General features: G+C 44.7%; 1 pseudogene; it reads left to right on the top strand.

The window, feature by feature from the left end:
• Positions 1-15878, top strand: part of LOC147725318 (transmembrane protein 115-like) — a 104479-nt pseudogene that overhangs the window by 78775 nt on the left and 9826 nt on the right.

Here is a 15878-nt window from a genome sequence, read left to right as displayed (position 1 = left end):
AAACCAGGACTTCCAGAGTGACTCTAAACTGGAGCCAGCCTGAGTAAGTCCCAACCTCTTAACTGGTGCCCCTCCAGTTCTGGCCCCTTGGTTGTGGTGCAAAGGGTACCCAGATAGCCACAGTTTAAAATATGGGACATTGACATTGGCTACAAACTGCTATGAGAACAGAGAGGACTGGGAGGACCAGGACCAACCTGTCCATCTAACACCCCAAGGTGCATCGCTAGTTGGCCCGACTTTGTGGCAGCTCCGTACGTTATTCTCTGCAGCAGCAAACCCTGTTTAGCTGTCTGCCAAAGGGGTATCCGACCTTACGGAGCTCTCATTGGCCACAGCCTCTTCTTGCTGGAGACTTATGACTTCCAAAAAAGTGACTAAGCATGAAAGAAGAAATGTTCACCACAAATTTGTACTGCAGCTTCCCAACTACAATGCATCCTCCTCAAACCGCCTGCAGCCTTGCTTAGCTGAACTTAATGATTCTCAGATACTTTTTGTTTACATTTCTTCTATATTCAAAGGTAAACACCAACGGGCCCAATCCACTTTTTTTATCTGACCCCTGCTCTAGTGCCATCATTTTCAACTTTGACCCGGTCTAACATAACTAGATGTCCGCAGTTGGCTGTTTCATCTTTTAGGTGCTCATTTTTACATTAACTTTAAAAATTCATAACTCCGGTTCTGCTAATTGGATATTTATTGTTTCAGTGTGAAATAATGTAGTAAAATGTACTCTCTTTTTCTAAATTGGTGTGGGATTGTTTTCATGTCCTGTGTTTTTCCTATAATACCGTATACTGTTAGGTCCATTGACCTTCCCTGGTATGACGCTCCCCCACCGGATGCAGCTCCGCCTGCAATTCCGCTGTCTCTACTGTAGCCGGTGAAATCGAGGCCCTTCACCACCCACAGGCATCCACCTGCCCCTCATCCCTGGTGGCCAGTGGTGGCCTTAGGTTCAATGCCGCTTGCTGCGTGCGCCTGTAACTGTCTGCCCGCTCCTCTTCTGTGCCCCCCTGCCCCCCACTCGACGCTTTGCTTCTGTGCCCCATTTTGAATTCTGTACCCCTCGCCAACCTCTGTGCCCCCTTTTATTTTGTACCAACTGACTTCTGTGCCTACTGTGACTTCTGTGCCTCCTTGATTTTGTACCCGTAGTACTGACTTGTGTGCCCTCTTCCCGAGTCTGTGCCCCGCACCTGTCTCCTTTCCTCTGTCCCCGCCGCTGCTTTCCCTGCAGCCCCACCCCCTCCATGCCCATTCGCTCCCCCGACCCTCGCCTCCCGCCTCCCAGCTGCTCCTCCCTCCCCAACTCCCTATATATGGTGGCCGCGCCGAAGGCGCGCCTAAGGCAAGCCCGTCCATGCCTGGACCGCGCCCAGCGCCAGAACCCCTGCCCCCCGCAGCAGCCACGAGGGGCGCCGCTGCTACAAAGCCAACACCCTCATCGTTCTCAACCCAGGAAGGATCCACACCTGCTGCAAGGCCACCGGAAGCGCACCCACGGTCCCTTTACCTGCCTGAACTGCAGCTTCTCCTGCCTCGTAAGCGCTGAGACGCCCGCCACAATGGAACACAACCAGCTTAGATGCTTCCTGATCAACACCCGCTCCGCCCACAAACACGCTGTCAAACTCTGGGACCTACTCAACACCGCATCATCGGACGTCGCCTTTCTGACCGAGACCTTGATGAACGAAGCCTCCTCGCCAGATATCGTCATAGCCATCCCAGACGGGTACAAGATCACCCGCAAAGACCGCACCAACAGGGCCGGAGGAGGAATCGCCATCGTCCACAAAAACACCATCAGGATCTCCACAAACACCAACAACTCCCTCAGCACAGCCGAACACATGCACTTACAGATCCACACGGACCCCATGACCACCCTAAGAGGCACCCTCATCTACAGACTGCGAGAACCCCAGCCTCAATTCTGCGACTCCATCGCCAACCTCATCAGCACGCACGCGCTGACCGCCAACGACTACATCCTCCTCGGAGGCCTGAACTATCATCTGGAGAGCAACAACAACAACAACTCCTCCACCCTGATCGACAACCTCGGACTTGTCGCAACGCCAACCCACATTGCCAATCACACGCTAGATGCCATCTTCTCCTCAAGCCCCCACGTCACCTTCAGCCACGCCTCCGAACTCACCTGGACAGACCACCACTGCATCCACTTCTCCTTCCAAAAACCCCTCACACACCACTGCACCCTACAGACCCCCCACCGCTGCTGGGGCAAAGTCACTGAAGAACAACTGCACACACGCCTCGCACTCAACCCTCCGACCAACCCCGATGATGGTGCACTCCCCCTCGAACGCTGGATGAACGACTGCGCCAAACCCGTAGCCCCGCTCAAAAAACCCATCAACAGAGACACCAGCAAAAGAGTCAGCTGGTTCACCCCAGAACTCCTCGACTCAAAGCGCACCTTCCGGAAATCGGAGAACATATGGCACAGCGGCAAGACGCCGGTCAGCTGCGCTGCCCACAAAGACGCCATCCGCAACCACCACCACCTCATCAGGACTGCCAAAAGGACCTCCTTCACAGACCGCCTTGACAACAACGCACAAATCAGCGAGGAGCTCTTCACCATTGTGAAGGAACTCTCCAACCCCAGCTCCAGCACCAACGACATCCCATCATCGCAAGCCCTGTGCGACTCCCTCGCCACCTTCTTTCACCTGAAAATAATCGACATCCATGACAGTTTGAAACCTCGGATGACCCCTGCAGACCTTGCCGTACCAGACCCACCGTACCCCACCACCCACGACACCCTAACAACCTGGGCCAACGTGTGCATCGAGGACACAATCAAGACCATGGGCACAATCCACTACGGATCCCCATCTGACCCTCTCCCACACCACAACTACTTCAACAAAGCCAGCAATTCCATCGCACCCCACCTGCACAAAATAATCAACCTCTCCTTCGAGACCGCTACCTTCCCTGAGAACAGGAAGCACGCAGAGATCAACGCCCTACTGAAGAAATCCAAGGCGGATCCGAGCGAACTCAAGAACTTCTGACCCATCTCCCTGCTTCCATTCCCTGCAAAGGTTATTGAGAAGATAGTTAACACCCAGCTCACCCGTCACCTCGAAGACAACAACATCCTGGACCCCTCCCAATCAGGATTCTGCAGCAACCAATGCACTGAGACCGTCCTCATCGCCACCACAGACGACACCAGGATCCTTCTAGACAACGGAGAGATGGTGGCCCTCATCCTCCTGGATCTCTCCGCCGCCTTCAACACTGTCTGCCACTGCACACTACGCACACGACTTCAAGACGCAGGCATCCGGGAGAAGGCCTTGGACTGGACGACCTCCTTCCTCTCCAGCAGAACTCAGAGAGTCTGCCTCCTCCCTTTCCAGTCCGAGGCCCCTGAGATCATCTGCGGCGTCCCACAAGGATCTTCCCTCAGCCCGACGCTGTTCAACGTCTACATGGCACCACTAGCACGCATCGCCCGACAGTACGACCTCAACATAATCTTCTACGCCGACGACATGCAGCTAATCCTCTCTCTCACCAAGGACCCTCACACCGCCAAATCCAACCTCCACCAGGGAATGAAGGCAGTCACCGACTGGATGAAGAAAAGCCGACTTAAGCTGAACTCAGACAAGACAGAGCTCCTCATCCTCGGGTCCAACCCCTTAGCATGGGACGACTCATGGTGGCCCGCATCACTGTGGACCCCCGGCCCCCACCAACCACGCACACAACCTGGGAGTCTTCCTCAACTCAAAATGCACCCTGACCAAACAAGTCAACGCAGTCTCCTCCACCTGCTTCAACACCCTCTGCATGCCCCGCAAGATCTACAGATGGATCCCGACAAACACGAGGAAAACAGTCACCCAGGCGCTAGTCAGCAGCAGACTCGACTATGGTAATGCCCTCTACGCCGGAGCCTCGTCCAAGCTCATCAACAGACTGCAGAGAATCCAGAACGCCTCTGCACGCCTGATCCTCGACATCTCACGCCGCAACCACATCACCCCCACCTGAGCAACCCGCACTGGCTCTCCGTCGACAGGAGAATCTCTTTCAAACTCCGAATCCGCGTACACAAGACACTCCACAAGACCCGACCAGCCTATCTCAACAGTCGACTCCGCTCTGCTGACCACGCCCTGGCCACGGTCCCGCGCATCCGCAGAACCACTTCCGGAGGCAGGTCCTCCTCCCACCGCGCCGCCAAGACCTGGAACACCCTCCCCCTCTATCTACGACACACTGAAGACCTGCTGACTTTCAGGAGACAACTCAAGACCTGGCTCTTCAACCAGTTTCAGCAGCACCCCCTCAGCGCCTTGAAACCCTTACGGGTAAGCAGTGCGCTTCACAAATTTAAATGATTGATTGATTGATTGATTGACTGTTAGTTGCTGCATAAATACTTTACACATTGCTGCTAAATTAAGCCTTACTGCATTTAAGACAAGCTACCAGAGGGTTAAGCACGGGTTAATTGTGTGACTTTTGTGGTTCACCCTGATAGGGTTTGTGGTTGTTGCTTGAGGAGGGTTAACACCCACTCAATCAGCAATGCAATTTTTCACGATCTGGCTTCTACCTCTTTACCAAACAATTTCTTACACAGTCCATGATGGAGTCTCTGTACTTACCTAGTCTAGTACATTGGGTCAATGAACTGACTATCCATGATTCAAAACAAGTCCACATAATTCATGACGTCCAAGTCTTTTGTGTTTACCTGGCTTGTGTGTATAATTTCGATATCTAGGTGCTGTATAGGTGATGGCAAGGGTGTAACACAGGGCCTTGCAGTACCAACGGCGTGGGGTGCCCCAACCCTTCACGGGTCCCCATTCAGTCAAAAGCCTATGAATATTTGTATGGTAGTGGAGACTAGGGGGCCTCCAGTCACATTCTGCAGAGGGGGCATTCATTTTGCATTAAGCGACTAGGTGAAAGGCATAGATTAGGAAAATTAGAGCCAAATATATTCAGCTTTATTTTATATTTATCAGTATAAAACACATACATATTCACACACAAGATTTGTATCCAAACATGCAGCGAAGTTGGCGAAATATATTTATCAAACACATTTATTCCTAATAGCGGACTGTAAATTGTACACTGAAATAGACTGAAGAGCTACTTCTAGCATACTGTAGTAACGATTTACAGTAACAGACTACGGCTGGGAATGAAGTTCGTAGCGTAATCTCTAAAGAGTTGTGATTTACCAGACAGACAGCTAATTCTTCAAAATTCGCTGCCTTTATTATAATGGGAAATACACCGTAGGCACATGATGTTGTAATCCATTATCCGAGCACCCTCTAGAACTTCTTTAATTGGAGTTCCTTTTGATCATGAAAAATGAATCCATGTGCTGTGTGCATGTCTCGCTCAGAAGGTCACAAAGGATACTGCGCCACTTGCTCGCACAGGCTATTTCATGTGCAGTGTTAAAGGAAATTCTATGATTTTTTTTAAGTGCACCACAGTAGTGTTGGTATTGTTCAGAAATGCATGATACTCATATTAAAAGCAGTTAACATTGAATACGCATTACACGGTCGGTACACAATACTAAATTCTTGATACGATTTCTCCACTGTGCTCCATGCAAAACTTAATACATATTATGTTACCGTAATCCATCAGCCTTGTATCCTGAGAAGTCATGCTATACTCTATAAAATGTAAAAAAATGGCTGACTAATGAATTGAAATGTAATTTAACCATGATTCATTGCACTGCAGCAATTCCTGCATATAGTATCTTTCTAGCTTACAGAAGTGATGAAAGAAGGGTCACATTTTAATATTAACTGCTCAGTATACAACACTCATAACGAAAGAGTTCATATTGATTAACACAAACAGAAGTTATATTTTCAAAATATGGGTTTGAATTGAGATAGTACTTACAAGATACTTTAATCCTTTAAATTATAACTTGCCTATGAATGAGTCAGCTGGCATGCAATGACGAAATTAGCACTGTCAAGAAATAGCCATTTTTGTGGGGTGTGTACTTTTGGTTATGCAAATAAATGTGTTTTGATGTAGGTCTCAGGGAGACCACTTACACTTACATTTACTAAGATCCAGTAACCCTAGTTCCGTAGGGTCATCCGAATACAAAAAAAGGAACCTATGTGCGAAGGATGCATTATGTTAAAAGGGGTCGTAATTTTCGCACCAAATGTAACCACATGCATTCTAGTTTTTAAGGTCATTTTATGATTGACACCTCATAAAGTTAGTGGTAAAAAATGTATGTTTCACATGAGACCAGTCAATCGTAAACATTCAACTGCAAAACATTAACACATGCCTTCAGGAATCGGAATTTAAAAGGGAAACTGTGAGAAAGTCATCTTTTTTGCTCTGATCATCCCCCATTTTTTCACTTGGTACAGGTGAGAACTGACAGACTGCGCCCTAAGTTCTGCTTGCCATGCCCAGGGCTAGTGCTCCGATTATAAGGATATGCAAATTAAATGTAATAATAATTGGTACTGACAGCCTAACTGTAAGTCCTAATATATAATATTGCTAGTAACAGAAGGGGGGGGGGGTGAGGCTCTAATCAGCCAGGCTGAGCCCAATAAAGTTAAACAACAAGAGAAACGCCAAAGCTGATATTTTCTTTTAAACCAAAGTTTCCCGGAATGCAAAGACAACTGTACAATGCAAACATATGCTATTTTATAGCTGTTTATTCAAACAATTATTCTCTAGAAAGTTATTTGAAATTCAAACCAAGATCACAATGCGATTATAAACCAACAAAAGAAGTGGACACTAAACATTGACAAAAATCACACATACCTTCATTCAACACTACACAAGGGTTTCACAACCATACCTCACACATCAATACAACCAAGTACTCACTCAAGTGGGGAATAAATGCACCAAAGGAGGAGTAGTGGATCTGCCAATAACAATATCTACATCACAATTGATTTAAAATACACCAAAATCAATTAATTTCAACAGTAAAGTTCATTCAAAAGAAAATTGTAAACAACACGATAAGGTGTATGGTTGCCAAAAAATGCAAACAAATGCATAAAAATGAATCAATTAATTAGCAAAAACAGGCAACTTGGCAGACCCGATGGTCTACGCGTTTCGAATCTCTTCAACTTGGGGGATTCTCCTCAGAACCAACAAAAGCCAGTGTAAAATGGTAGCCTTATATCTATTTATTGCCGCCAGAAGTAGTCAAAGCAAAGTACGTCTTTGGCGTTTTGTGGCGTCCTTGGTGATTCACTCAGCTCCACTGTTTTCCGCACAGGCTGACCCCCACATCATGCAAACCCAGCCACACAGGAGCCTCTATAATTATATAGTCAAGGGGTTGGAAGGGGTGTGTGAATGAAACTTAGCCACACCATACATACCACACATATACAAAACTTAGAGATTAAAATTGACCAAAATGTGATAAGACTGCGAATTTTGAAACCACATTATCTTTCGGCATGTCACAAAAGGTTTTGAAACAGGCTTACAGCAAACCAAACAACATCCCCCTTCAATAAGGATAGACAGCAAAGAAGAAGCGGAGAAGTGTGGCTCAATGGTTAGCGCGGCAGACCCTGATGCAGAGATCTGGCCTTGTACCAGGGTTCAATTCCCCGCCTCGGCGGGCCTTGGGCTCAAAATTCCACGGACCTGATAATTCTCGCCTTGGGGCCTATTCCAATCATGGAGTCCCACTCTGCAACTCTGGGCAATAGCTTGCTTAATCTCCACAACGCTAAGGATGCCTGGCCTCCACCTTCGGGGTGCCCAGGAGTGGACACCTCACAGGGAAAGCCAGGATGGGTTCCACAGCGGTATTCGTACAAGCGCCTTGAGACCCTTGTGGGTGAGTAGTGCGCTATACAAGTATCAATTTACAATTTACATTTACATTCTATGCTGAACAAAGTTACATCTTTTCAATGTGAAAGTTAAAAATCATTTTGAATGAATACAGTACCATTTGCTGAAAGAGTACAAATACCTGGATGGAGACCCGTTCACAGTAACAAACAAGCAAATTGGTAAATCCGACCCAGTGGGAAGCAGGTTTGGGAATTAATAATACCAGGTCGACAATAAGTACGGAGTGACCCATTCACACACCCAGCCACCATCGATGAATTGGATTCAGTTCTTAAGCATAACTGCAGAATGATATAAAGTCTAAAGAGTGGTTTGAGTAGGTCCACATCTTCATTTACGCAGTATCTCTTGTTCAAGAACTGGGTCATTAAATTATACGTAACCTATTTACAAATATTAACTAGGACGGTGAATGGACTAGTTTTCCCCAAGAACTATAAAACATCTTAAATTTAAGGCAACCAGGGGATTTTAGACACTCCTTGCAACCTAAACAATCCTTGATAACAGATTGATTGAAAGTAAGAATAGCATTGGATTAGACTGGAATCGGTTGTAGGTAGCAGGAAGAGTGGACCGAGCTGAGGGCCTGGGTGATAGTGGGGCTTGTTTAGTGGAACCTTTGATTAAGGAAAAATAAGCTCCTCATCGCATATAGAGGTGAAAAACACAAGACAAACATTGATTATCTTCAAGATGTAAAGTGACTGATATGGGGTTTATTCTCATGCAAAGTAACCATCACTTACATAGAACCGCATAGCAGCAGAATATCATTAAAAACAATAAATAATAAAAAAAGAAAATAAATGTAGCTGCTATATAGTACAAGTAAGACACTGAGTTGTAGAGTGACCCAAAAGATAAGAACAGTTCGATGGAGCAGCTGCCAATTGCCGATAGTCAGTATTGAGTTGTCTGAATCGCGTTCCATAGTAATGCAGGGGCAGAGTACACAGGTTTTGCTGGATAAGTGCGTCATGGTTATTTTTTTAGTCACCTGTGCATTTTCCTCGAGGTTGGTACTGGGCCTGCAATTTGCTGGTTGAGTTTGCGGTATGCACGGTGAATAAAGATTGTGAGGCTGATGTTTAAAGCAGTGTTCTCTGGTTTCAATTCCGTAATAATTGCCTGCCTACAGGACCAGACTCCCAATCTGTTCCACTCTGGCCTCAGTTTTAGTCTGCGCTGGGCCAACAATCCAGGGCAGAGACATGCAACATGCTCCAAGCACTCCACCAGGTCCCAGCAGCCCCTGCACTGTAGCTCATCTGATGTACAACACCAAAGAGGTAAATGTTTCAGGGAATGTCTTTCCCCCATTCTAAGTGCCATAAACCGCAATTTTAGGTACAGGGGATATGTGCAAGGCAGGTATGGTCGAAGAAAAGCCAGCTGATAAGAGTTGATTACTGCCCATGCATGCTTGCGTTAGCAAAAAGAGCTTTGTCGGGATTATGAGACGACATAAGGATGCGCTTCTTGATACTTGTTTTAAAGACTATATTACAAGGGTTACGATTCCAGAGATCACTTGCTGATAATTGCTGTACGCATTTATGGAAGAACTGACTATAGGACCCACCTGTATTACTAAAGCTAATGTCGGACCACAACAGTGACTTACAGGACCCAGCTCTGATCTGCCTTACCTTATGGCACAGTTTTAAATAGGCAACCACAACACATTGGTCACGGGTGCCCCCTCCTTGACGCACAGAAACTGTGAATAAATATGGGAAAGCTACATAGCTCCTCAGATCCTCTGCCTGAAACAACAAGGAGAAGAAGGACTGCCCTGCTGTAATCTGGATTGCAACCCAAAGGAGTGCACTCTGAAGGACTGCACCTGCTGCACAACCTGGTACTACCACCCTAAGGACTTTAAGTTGCTTTATGAAGGATTAGGAAGGGGACTCCCTGCAAGCTACAGGTTAAAAATGCCCACCTGCATCATCACCACCAAGAGTCCCCATCCTAGAGTGCATCCTGTGGACTTTTAAGAAATTTGCCAAGTGCATTGTGGGAATTGTTATTCAGACATCCATATGACCATCTAGGAGATTACAGGTCCTTGCATGTGTGTTTTGAACAATTTGAACCCTCAAGAGGAACTTCAGGAATAAGTTCTAGAAGTTTGGGAACCTTTTTTCAAAAACTCTCCGTAAGGTGACCAACTTGATATCGAGAGTCGAGCAGTCTATCTTCAACCGCGACCTGATCTGGATTTCCGGTACGTCATGAAGAAAGATCCAGAGCTCTAGACTTTGTCTGAGGCCTCACGGAGAAGCAATCTAATGATCTTGAATCGAAATCCGTCTGCTGGAGGGGACAGCTTGACGTTGAGAGTTTTGAAGGTAAAATGTTGACTGAAACCTCCTGCATAGTGGATCGGACCATGGTTCCATTGCGGTTGGTCTCAAACTTTGAATTTGCCTCAGTCAAGCGCGATCAGATGTCCCAAAGTGATGATGTATGCTAATTGTGTTTACTCTTTAACAGTTCATATCTCTGGTTCCCTACATTGGATTTTTGTTGTTTAGGGTCTCTTTGTTCATGAACATATATTTTTATAAATTGGAGTTGGATTCTTATTGTGTGTTAGGTCTTACATATTTAGTGTGTTTGTGTTGTTAAGTGCTTTAAACTCCTGTCTTCTTTATTTAAGCCTGCTTGCTTGTTACCAGTTATCAAGGTTTGAGCAATGGAATCATTTTTTGAGACTTTGAATGATCCTCTGCTTGTGTTTGTGTCCTACTTATCACTACTACTAATCCACTTTCTAGCAGAATCTCTTACAATTCCCCTTCCAAATAGAAATTCCTTAATATTTGCTGTCCCCATGTCATGGGTTGGAAAATCTTTTCACATTGCTAAATTAGTTTAGCACATTTACATGAGGTTTTAGGATTCACAAACCCTCTGATTTACAAAAATCAAGGGTTTTCTGAATGCAAATTCCCATTGCACGAGGGGTCTGGAAGGTCCTAGAAGATCATCCAAATCTTTTTCTTTTCTTGTGTTGTCTTTTGACCTCCAAGTCACTGTTTACGCCAATCAGTCAGTACCGTCATTTATTTATGTAACAGCCTTAAGGGATCCTTATCAGGAGGGCCTGTGCAATTCGCTTTTCATCTGGTTTACGCATAGAAAGTGGTTGTGGAGGTATGGAGGAATGCTTGTATTCCACAAGCTTGCGTCAGTACTATTGAGCATGAGTATTGGGTTGTTTCTGTAAGGAGCAAGTTCTTTCACTGATTCTTTCTTTTTCCTGCCCTTCCTTACTGTAATCACAGTCAGTGTGAACTGTAGGTTTGCACCGGGGAGAGCATGCATAAAGTCATGTGAAATGAACATGTGGGACTTCACTTTCTGACCATACACTGTGTCAGACTTCGAACCTTTGGTTTGTCTCTGAACCTCTTGTTTCTAGTGCATACATTTGATTAAACACGGCCACACATCACATTTTCATACTGTTTTTCTTACAATATACCTCACGTGAATGCAGGCCTTTATTCGAAGTATATTTATGAGATTGTACTATGATACTTGATGATTGGGGTTATTATTTGTTCTTAGTGTCCCCTGAGGAAGGGTGTACACAGCACCTGAAATGCATTGGGATTGAGTGATTGATGCCCATTAACCAAGATTGTTCTTTGAAAGGAACTTTGTTATGAATAAATTCATGTGAATAAATCAAGATTCATGAAGCAATGAATTGAAGAAAAAACGAATATTTGTTGGATTGTTTCATTTATATTAAAGTCATGTACATGGTGTGTTAGATTATATGTAAGCAGATTAACCCTGTTATTAAAAGATCAAGGGCCAGATGTAGGTAAATAGCATTTACCGAGTGCAAAATACAGAATTTTACTGATTCTGTATTTTCGAATTGGTAAATGCTATGTAGCTAAAAATCGTTAAGATTCGGTATTTACCGATTCGGTAATTCCCATTCAATGAATGTCAATTACCGAATCGTTAAATACCGATTCAATAAAATAGGGAAAGAGTCAAGGGTGGCAGGGTGTCACATTGACACCCTGTTGCACCCCTGAATAGTGCTTGTGTGCACATGCCCCTAAGGGCATGAATGTCTGCCACATGGCACTGGTGTAAGTGCACAGATTTGCATTTACAGAGGTGTTCGTTATTTACCACCAACTTATAGTTGGTGGTAAATAACAAATCCTTAAAGCACAGAAGCACTCTTCAAAGTGCTTCCTACATGTCATTTACAGATTCGGTAAATGATGATTTGGTAAATACTGAATCGGTAAATAGCGATTCGGTATTTACCAAATCTGTATATTGGCCACCCACATCACAAAAGCCTATTACCGGTCGGTAACAACGAAATTCGTTATTTTGGCCGTTACCGACCAGTAATACCCTTCCTACATCTGGCCCAAATTCTAGTATGACGCTTTTTTGAGCGCATGAGTAGTCCACACTCTGTCTAAGTCTAAGTTGTAACATTAATATTACATTTAGAACGTTGGCATTTTCTGCCTATTACAAATGTATCTCATTTCTAGTGTCACATGGCTGTCAATAGCTCTCCTGTTGTGTGATGTGTATTCCTTCCAGACATGGGGACAAAAGGGTCTTGGGTTTTGGGCAGGGTGTTCCTCTCCTGTGCAGGATGTCCTGGGGGACTGTTCTTAGCATTTGTGAGCTTCAAAATATAAACTCAGGGCTTTGCCCATCCCTCCCTGACTTCTAAGCGTTGCCTGCCATGCCTCTGATAAATGTAGCTCCAACTTAGGCCTGCTTGCCCTTTGCTACCCAAGACAGATGGGAGCCAAACCCAGGAAAGGGAAAAGGTTAGACAAAGTGGCACCCCCACCCATAGGCTAGCTCTGGCATCTTCACAATCTCTTACCAGAAAGCTCCTGGATGCATGTTGGGTTCAAAAGAAGGACTGCCCTGATGTCTGAAGAAGAAATATTTGACCTGCTTTCCTTGAACCCAGGGTCCCCAGAAGAGACTCCAAAGGCCAATTGGCTAACTTCCTGCTTTAGCTAAAGTGTCACAACACACTTCCAGAGAGCTCCCTGTAACTGCCCAGCAGGCCAGTACCAACTGGACCTGCCTGAGCCTTGCTGCTGGTCTCTGCCAGAGTGAACCTTGATTATCAACACATGACCCCGGAGGTCCTTGACTCTGGCTGATATCAGAGTGTACTTCTACAAACAACAAGTCCTAAGGACCAGATGAGAATACAAATGTTTTTGGGCTCTTCACAAGCGTGAATGCACTCCTCATGGCACCTGACGACCATCAACGACACCAAACAACCCGAATCTCCAGAGATGACCTGCTCTTTTTACCAGCTCTGAGTTCCACAGCAACAACACAGACTTTGGATTCAGAGAAGGTAAAACCTTAAGCAGGACAATCCTGGTCCCTCTATTAGGTCCATGCTCCATTGCAGTTGTCTTGAACGTGTGTTTTTGATCTAGTCCAGTGCTATCAGATACCACAAGTGCTTTTTTTTGGGCCGATCCTGAGCAAGCGCTCAAGCACTGTTCTATCGATGATCTGTTTTTAGTTCAGCAAGGGAGAGAAGCCCCGCCCATATTTTTCATTGTCTTTAGTCTTTGTCCTTCTGAAATTCTGTCTTCTGATTCTTAAATAGGCTTGTTATTCCCTGCTTAGTACCCCAAAGTGTTCCCCTGTAACCTCCCATGACTACTGGCCCCTTTACTTTGTTGTTACACAGTACCTGTACTTTTTTCTTTATTGTGCTTCTCCTAGCAGATGTTACAGGGAAAAGGGGCCCCAGTATGTGCACGTTTGGAGAACACAGAAAATTCATTATACTGTTCGACGTGAAAATAATTACAAAATTTCATGAGAGATTTTATTTATTCACATCCTCATTCGCGCATATATATGCAAAAATGTATTTAATGTAAATGAACAATGTGCCCGAAGAGTAGTGTGGAAGGAGGTGGGGTAGGTAAGTGGTTTGTGAGGATTGGGGTTAAGTGAATAGTTTCAAAGGTCAATGTGATCACAAAAGGAATAGTTGACATCACATAGGCATGTTGTTTGAGCCACATAGACAACATGTGCAGACCTATCCCATATACTAAAACACAGTAACAATAATCTGTTGTTTATGGGTAGCTGAAGATGTAAAAGTCGAAGTTTTAACCCCCCTGATGACATAGGTTGAGTTCCACCTTACTATGGGGTCTTCCTCAGGACTAGAACGTGAAGTGGGGTGGGAGGGGCACCTAGGGTTGATAAAAAAATTAAGTAAACTAGCGAAGATCCATCTAGTTAGGAATAAGGTATAAACGGAAAGTATAGTTACCAGAAAGCCGCCTTATGTGTGGGGCTGAGTCGAATAAAGGAAGGTTGGGCCTGTGGGCACCTATTGTCAAGGAGCGAGTTAACACCTGGAAATTAAGGTATCAACATGAGTGGCCTCCTAATCATGTACAATTTCCACATACATCAAGGCCACATGCAGGCATGCTATATAGTCATGTTGTGAACTAATCAATAGTTACCATGATGAGGAACACACGGTTTCTTGTTACTAAAACCGATTCAATGCGATTATTCACACACATCAAAAATAAATCAAAAATAAACAAGGGTATATTAATCAGTGGACATGCTAAATTGGCCAGAGCGCAAAGCGCTAGACACACAAACAAAGTTAGAAATTAAGAGCCTGCTCAAAGGTATCAAATTGTTGCCATATTGAACACCACAGAGTTTTTAGAACTGAGACTGATTCGACATGATTGTCCAAAACATCAAAAATACCCAAGAGTATATTAATCAGTGTGGGTACTAAAATAATTTAAGCGCTAGACACACAAACTTTGTTAAAATAAATACCTGATCAAATTATTGTGTATACCGTTGAGGTGAAGACAAGAGATCGCTCCTAGGTGGTAAAAACGATCCAGGAAAAAACAGCCTGTGCCTCAATCTGTAAAGATTTAGTGAGAGAGCACATTCACTACTTGGAAAATGGAGCTGGACAACTAGCATCATGTATCAGGGCCAAGAAAAATATCCCAAGGCTTACCACGGGACCAGACGTCAGCCCTCCAGAGTCGAACAAGGAGATTGCAGGCAGGCCGGCAAGGATAGCTTTCATAAGGGTGTACGTTAGGAGCGTGTACCTGCAGCCGCTAGATGCTGACAGGGCACAGCATCACTGCGTCCTGGTTTTAGGGAAAGTGAAAAGAGACTTTAACCCGGGATGTTCAAGTAGTAGCTTGTGTGAGGAGTATAATATTAAAAGAGCACTACTCAATCTATGCAGCAAAATCGAGGATAATGAACCTTGATTGAATATGCAAACACCAACCGTAATCCCGGGGTATAAAAATGAATAGGGCAGTGTGCTCCGAACAGGATGGGCGAAGCTAGATCGTATTTGCTAAATAGAGGTAATCAACCCCTAATGTAGATATGTCACGAGTGGCAAATCAAAATGAGCAGTGTTCTATGCAAGATTGTGTTAGCAAAAAACCTCATTAAGAGTCAGTGTGGGGTGTTGAACAGTTTAAAAAAGGGGGGTGCAATAGTCCTTAATAGTAACATTGAGTTCAGTACATTCCAAAACATTTGAGATGGAATACTCGACATAGTGATCATTTATGAAACTGATATTACAAATACACACATTAGTCTCCCCTCACAAAGTACAATAAGGTATTATATATACTGAGTATACAGTGAACATCCTAAAAGGCAAAATAAAAGTGCACAAAATATCAGTGGAGGGTAGTCAAATGAATGGCGTACAGTAATACCATCAGTATTTGGAAGGAAAATAGACTGCATACAATATTTACGTTTTAGACGCTTACAGAATGGAAGTAGTCATAACATTGTAGATGTTTGTTGTCTCATCCATAGAATACCTGTAAAAGGGGGCCGCAGTATACAGACAAAACAGTGTAATCATT

This window comes from Lissotriton vulgaris, chromosome 3_2 (genome assembly GCF_964263255.1).
Source record: "Lissotriton vulgaris chromosome 3_2, aLisVul1.2, whole genome shotgun sequence".
Lineage (NCBI taxonomy): Eukaryota > Metazoa > Chordata > Amphibia > Caudata > Salamandridae > Lissotriton > Lissotriton vulgaris.
The sequence above is the reverse complement of the archived record's forward strand: the minus strand, read 5'-3'. Positions and strand labels throughout refer to the sequence as shown.